The sequence below is a fragment of the Ovis canadensis genome, chromosome Y, assembly GCF_042477335.2.
Source record: "Ovis canadensis isolate MfBH-ARS-UI-01 breed Bighorn chromosome Y, ARS-UI_OviCan_v2, whole genome shotgun sequence".
Lineage (NCBI taxonomy): Eukaryota > Metazoa > Chordata > Mammalia > Artiodactyla > Bovidae > Ovis > Ovis canadensis.
The window spans coordinates 12808427-12814611 of record NC_091271.1 but is presented as its reverse complement, the minus strand read 5'-3'; the positions used below and the strand labels follow the sequence as shown (position 1 = coordinate 12814611).

The window sequence follows — 6185 nt, the reverse complement described above, 5'->3', positions numbered from 1 at the left end:
GAGCCCACAGTCTGTGCTGACATGAGCCGGCATGTGGAAATGGTGGATGTGGATACAGAGGACCTGGGATGGTTGAGGAGGTTAACGTCTTGCTGAGAAGGACAGAGACCTGAAGGAGAAAGAGGTACATATTGCCTGCTGCACTGGAGACTTGTTCCACACACATAAAAAGGAGACCCGGGTAAGTCCTGGACCAGGGCTGCCCAGGCTCAGCCCATCAGCCAGCACGCTCTCTCCATGAGGGTGGCACACACTGGCATGATGCCACAGAAAATGCAAGACATGCTAAGGTAGGTTGTCCATTCAAAACCACGGGCATCCTAAGAGAGACAAGGTGTGAGCGTGGCATGCCTCCAGGTGCTTCTAGTCTCCCTGGTAGTGCAGAAAGGCGAAGAAAGTGCATGTCTTGGTGTATGCGTGTGCTCCTCTGCAGGGGTGTGCCTATGAGGGAGGGAACAGGGAGGAAGCAAGGATGGTGGGCTCATTGCATGTCCCAAGGGACCTCAGGAGAGTGGGAGACAGGGAAGCCCCTGGGGGCAGTTCGGGGCCTGCTGGTTTTCAGGGTCTAGGGAAAGTCCTGCCAAATATATCCCATGGTTCAGGCTGAAAGCCCTGACGTAAATTCCTTCCTTCACCTGGGCCTTGCCTGTGGCTTTTGGGGCCTGAGGGGCAAAGGTGTGTGTCTGCATCTGAGAGAGGATTCCAGCAGTCTTGCTGGTGCAGGTTGTCTGATATTTTCAAAGGGGATTTGCACCATTTGAAACTCAGAGGGAAGCTGCGTCCAGATAGAAAAGCTGCTATCTGCCCAAGGGAGGCCTGAGCTATGGGCCCAGTAAGGGCAGGTTTCCCAGGTCATCATCTGTTTGGTGATTCCGTGGGCCAGGGTAGTAATAAACAGAAGTGACTACATGTGGAAATGCCACCTTATCTTTATGGCCTCAGGTTGCATGCCTTGTATCAGAAGTGGCCCTCTAACTATGTGCACCTTCCTCACAACATTTTTATTTATTTTTAAAGCTTCATAACTTTTTATTGAAATACTCATATAGAAAAATACATAAATCATGAGTGTACAGTTCAATGGATACTCACAAACTAAACACATGCACGAAATTAGCATCCAAATCAAGAAACAGAACATCACTGGCAACCCTGAAAACTCTCTTGTGTCTCTCCCAATCACCGCACTCCAAAGATAACTAGGATATATGACTGTCAACATATAGATTAGTTTTATCTCTTTTGGACCTTTACATGAATGGAATCATACAGCATGCATCTTTGTGTCTAGCTTACTTTACTTAACACTATACTTAATGAGACGAATCTGTTTTCCATGCAGCAATAGCTTGTTCATTCTTGGGCTACAGTTCGGGATCTTTCTTCAATCTAAATCTTGGCAAATTCATCTTCAAGAAGTATATTGGAGATGCCCAGCTGGAGTGTTTTATCATGTTCAACTTTCGCTTGAATTTCCATGTTTCAGTGAAGACAGTTTCTGCCTCTTTTTTTGGAACACTATTTCACAAGTCCTGATGTAGAAAATATTCCTGAGAGTCTGAATTTTCCTTCCCAAGAATCCTTTTTATATTATCTAATTACTCTCCCTGGGACCATGATATTTTTCCAATGATAGAAGACTATTATTGTTCCCTCTTAGTCATCTTTTTGGCAGTAGTGCCTTTCTTCTTGCTTTTGTAGAACAACTTCTAAATGTCTTTCTGCCTTCTGCCATCATGTTGAATTTTAGGGTCCAATCTATCAGCAAAATTCCAAGGACCATGTCCAGCCAATGGACACACACTGGGTTGTAAACAATCTTCATCTAAGGGAAGAATTTGTTTTTGTTTTTTTATTTTTTATATTTTTTTATTTATTTTACTTTACAATATTGTATTGGTTTTGCCAAACATAAACATGAATACTTCCAACACTGGATCACACAGAGGCCCATCACAGTCCCTGGGGGCCCTTGGAGGCTCGGGCATCTCTTTGGCATTTTCCTGCTAAAGGGAGATAGCACTTGGAAGCACAGGTAGACAGGTGCACATAGACGGCTACACAGATAGAAAGAACAGGGAGCCTCACTCAGAATGTTGTGGGCCCTAACGGGTGGTAGGCTAGCAAAAGGGACATGACATTGACCAGCAATGACCTAGATAGGTGCACACCAAGAAGACAGTTCTCCAAGTCAGCTGAGCCCAGACGTCCTTGTTTTCTGGTCCCCTGAAGGATTGCACAGACAATGGATCAGAATAGCCTGATTGGTACTGGGAAGCTGTCCAAGGTGATGGGAGAATGCAGAACGCAGGTGCCTGTCACTCAGCTGTCCAGGGCGAGTGTTTCCACCTGCCCAATTCTCTGCAGATCGGTCCCTGTCACGAGCAAATGCCAAAATTTTGTAGCCTTTGAGGCTAAATCACAGAGTTAGAAGTGTAACCTGACATGATCAACGAGCATGTGAAAGAAAATAACCAGCACCAAGAAATGTGGGTGGTTACCAAAACTCATGTTCCTGGAGAAGAAAGCTTGTACTTCTGCATACCTGCAAGTTTCCTGTCAGGGATATTAGTGTGCACACATGCATGTCTGTGCATATGTCCGCACAAATATGCCTGACAGTATGCTTGTGAATATGAAGTGTTGGAAGTGACCTAGCTAGGTGATGGAAGTTGGATAGCGAAAACATGAAAGCCATAGGGAAAGGTACATACTTAGTCCATCAGAAGCACTGGAGCCAGGGTACCAATGCGTGTTATCTCACTGAGTGAGCAGTTTCTAAGTGGAATCACAGTGGGTGACCCCACAGCCCCTTGGACATGCAGCTGCAAAGGCCTTTCCATCCTTCTCGAACACTGGGCATTCTTTCCCTGACCTTATCATGAGCATGAGCAACACTTGCCATTTATGTGAGGTTTCAGAAATGGACCAGCACGGCAGCATAGGCACTTGCTACCTGAATAGTCTTCCAGTCTGAAACATCACTCTTTGTACTCTTTGCAGAAAGCATATACAAGGGGTCAGGGCTATAGGATGGATGGCTTAGATTGATCCTGTTCCTGTTCCCAGCCCCAAAGGATTGGGTAACTGGGAAGGCTGGTACATGCTCTCAGATGGAGAACAGAGCTACTTGAAAGGGCCTCGATAGGGTAAATGGGCAGACATACATGTCTCCCGCACCAGTTAGTCACGGAACTTAACAGGGAGTTGTCCTTAGCGACTCACTGGCAGGAGTTTGAACAAGGTTCAGGGAGCTTCCCCATGCCAGCAGAGGATGCCCCATTTCTCCCGCTGTGAAAAGTGTGGCCAAGCCACCTCAGGCCTGTGTAGGTTCACGTCTGTCCAGTGAGGGAGGGAGGGTTACCCGACCCCTTCTGCAGTTCAGCAGTGACTGTCCACGGTTGGCTTTCAAGATTGAGAAAGCACTCTCCAAACCTGTGGACTAAAAATATCTGATCTCCCTTTGGTGCAACTCACTCAGGAGGAGTAGGGGCTTGCCTTCACTCTAAGGATAAGCTTCTCCTATGAGTGTTGGTGTCCATACAGTGGCAAAGGGCAACGGCACCACTTAAAGAGGTGGAGACACACAGACACCAGCCCTGGTACACACAAGGAAGGATTGCTCCAAACAGTGCTATGCCAAAGCAGAGACAAAGAGACAAAGAAAGAGCTCTGTACCCTAAGGTCCTGCTGTCCCTGAACAACGGAGATCAACGTGGCAAACGGTGGGGTTTTTCCCTACTCCCCTAGCATCCGGCCAGCAACAGTCTGTCTGTCCCATGGAGAAAAGTATCCAGCCACTTGGCACCCCTGTGTATCCTTTGGATACTCAGGGAGAGCTCCCAGTTATTGAAGGTCCTGTGGGACACAGGAGTGTGCTGTTTGGATTGTGGATCAGGAATGCGTGGTTGGAATTTCCAGATCCAGATCAATGACAACGCCTGAGGTAGCAGCAGATGCAAAACCTGCTAGTTCTATGGAACAGAATCTGGCCATGTAGTGGTGCTGGATCCCAGGAACCACGGAAGATGACATCCAGTCTAGGGGTGTGTCCATCGTGTGCTGTCCACTACCCTCTCGGCTGTTGGTCTAGATTTGGGTCAGCTGCCTGTGCGTGGCTCACAGCCTAGGGCCCCGCCTGTTTGGCTGGTGTCCCAGGGCCCGTTCACCCTGTCGTGGGCTGCCACCACCCATTTCTATAGTCTCAGGCCACCCCCCACACACACCAGCCATAGCCTCTGAACCATGCCCCACACTCCCCACACCAAAAATGCTAGTGGGACCCACAGGGTTACTGCACCCTGAGCCACCATTGCTCACCACTTGCTGTGGTGCTATTATGTCCTGTCCCTTAGCATCTGACCCAGGCTGGGGTCATGGCCAGAGCCAAGAGGAGTGTGAGAGGCGGTCAAAGGAATGCCGGAGCATCCTGAGACCCCGGACCTTCTTAGTTGTAAGCCTGGGTGCTCAGGGGGATGGGGCCCCGTGGCCTGTCCTGGTGATGCTGTGCTTGGCGGGGAAGTTGCAGCCACCAGCGGTCACACCAGGCAAAGATGCCACCCTCTTCAGAGTGAAGGCAGCAGAGGACGACAAGGCCCAGGCAGATGGAGACTTGGTTGCAGAGGACATCATTGAGGATGCGGAGGTTGTGCCGGATGAATAACAGAAACAGGGGTCTTCCCTGGAGCTGGAGGAGAAGACGGTGGAGGAGCAGTGCCAGGAAAGGCCTGGAGGCCCGAGTGAGCTCCCAGCACTAGATGTGCTGCAGGCACTGGCGACCCTGCAAGTGGGACTGAGCTCTGAGCCTGAGAAAACCTGCAGGGCCTACATTTGGTTCATGTGCAAGAGCCATGAGAGGAGGAAGCGTGACTTGGCTCAGAAGAGTACCATCATCCAGGGCATCCCTGGCTTCTGGGCCAAAGTGGTATCCTTTCTGCTACTCCTTGGGGTCTGCTGCTCAGGAGGAGGGGGAGGTGCAGTGGAAGGAGCTGGTGGAGGGGTGGAGGCAAGGGCGCAAGTTAGGTGCTGGTGGACCCTGAAGGAAGTGTGGTACTGGGCAATTGGCAGGCTCCAAAGGCCCAGTGAGTAGAGTCTGGGCAGGGCCACACCTGTAAGTGTCGCAGCCATGACTTTGTGTGTCTACTTCAGGCCTGCATCTGAGGAGGAATAGCCTCTAAGTCAGAAATGACCAGAGACAGTACACCAGAGCAGCCTTAGCTGACAGTTATTGTTGTAAAGGTGATTCCTTAGAATAACGAGAGGTGGTCCTGAAAGGAAAAGTTCAGCTTGCTGCATGACCGTGGATGGCTCGCACTACGTGTTGTGGGAGGATCATGTTATCCATGTTCCTACACTGTGAGAGTTTGGAGAGGCTTCATGGAAGCTGTTAATGCCTGCCTGGGAGGCAAGCTGAGGATCCTAGAAGCTTGCACCTTTTCCCTCCTCCCTATCCTAGCAGGTATAGGTGCGAGCCATCCACAGTCATGCAGCAAGCTGATCCTTTCCTTTCAGGACCACCTCTATTTCTTGAAAAGAGTGATCATTAAGGAGTATTACCTTGACATCACTGGTAAAATGTGAGTCCAGGAATGATGATTGTGAGTGTGCATTTGTGTGGAAGATCCACCTATGGGATCCACACCCATCTCCCCTCTCTTCCTGCAGGGTATAGGGGACATCGTTCCACTCCAGTTCATTGGCCCGGCACAACAGGGAGCACGAGCTGCAGGCTGGACACCAGGAGCCTTAACTTTCTCAACTGGTTGTCAGGCCACAACTGCCCAGAATCAAACAGGATTGCTGAGGTGGTATTGTTTTTGTCCTGCATACAGTTGATGATTGTTGTTGGAGTACTTGGGTGCTCGTGTGAAGGTTCGGATCCTGGTCAGCCCAGGGCTGACCTTGCTCAGCAGCAAAGTGTTGCCAGCAGATTATCAGCGAAGACGAGTGGGATGATCCCCTGAAGGACTACCCCAGGAGAGAAGATTCTTCCATGACAGAAATGCCTGTGGTGAAGGGGTCTGGAGATGGGCCATGAAGGGATAGTGTGTACTATCCGGGACACTATCCTTTCCCAAATGGGGATGCTCAGTCTCATGCAAGCTGGCTGTGAAAGCTGAATTTGGGCCATGCATGTAGCAGGTGGCCTGCTGAGACTGGGGCTTGGGGATTCAGTGTGTCTGTGA

At 49.8% G+C, this 6185-nt stretch overlaps 1 pseudogene; it reads left to right on the top strand.

Moving 5' to 3' along the window:
• The first annotated feature begins 4339 nt into the window (after nucleotides 1-4339).
• On the top strand, nucleotides 4340-5089 carry LOC138431317 (testis-specific Y-encoded protein 1-like; annotated as a pseudogene).
• The last annotated feature ends 1096 nt before the right edge of the window (nucleotides 5090-6185 follow it).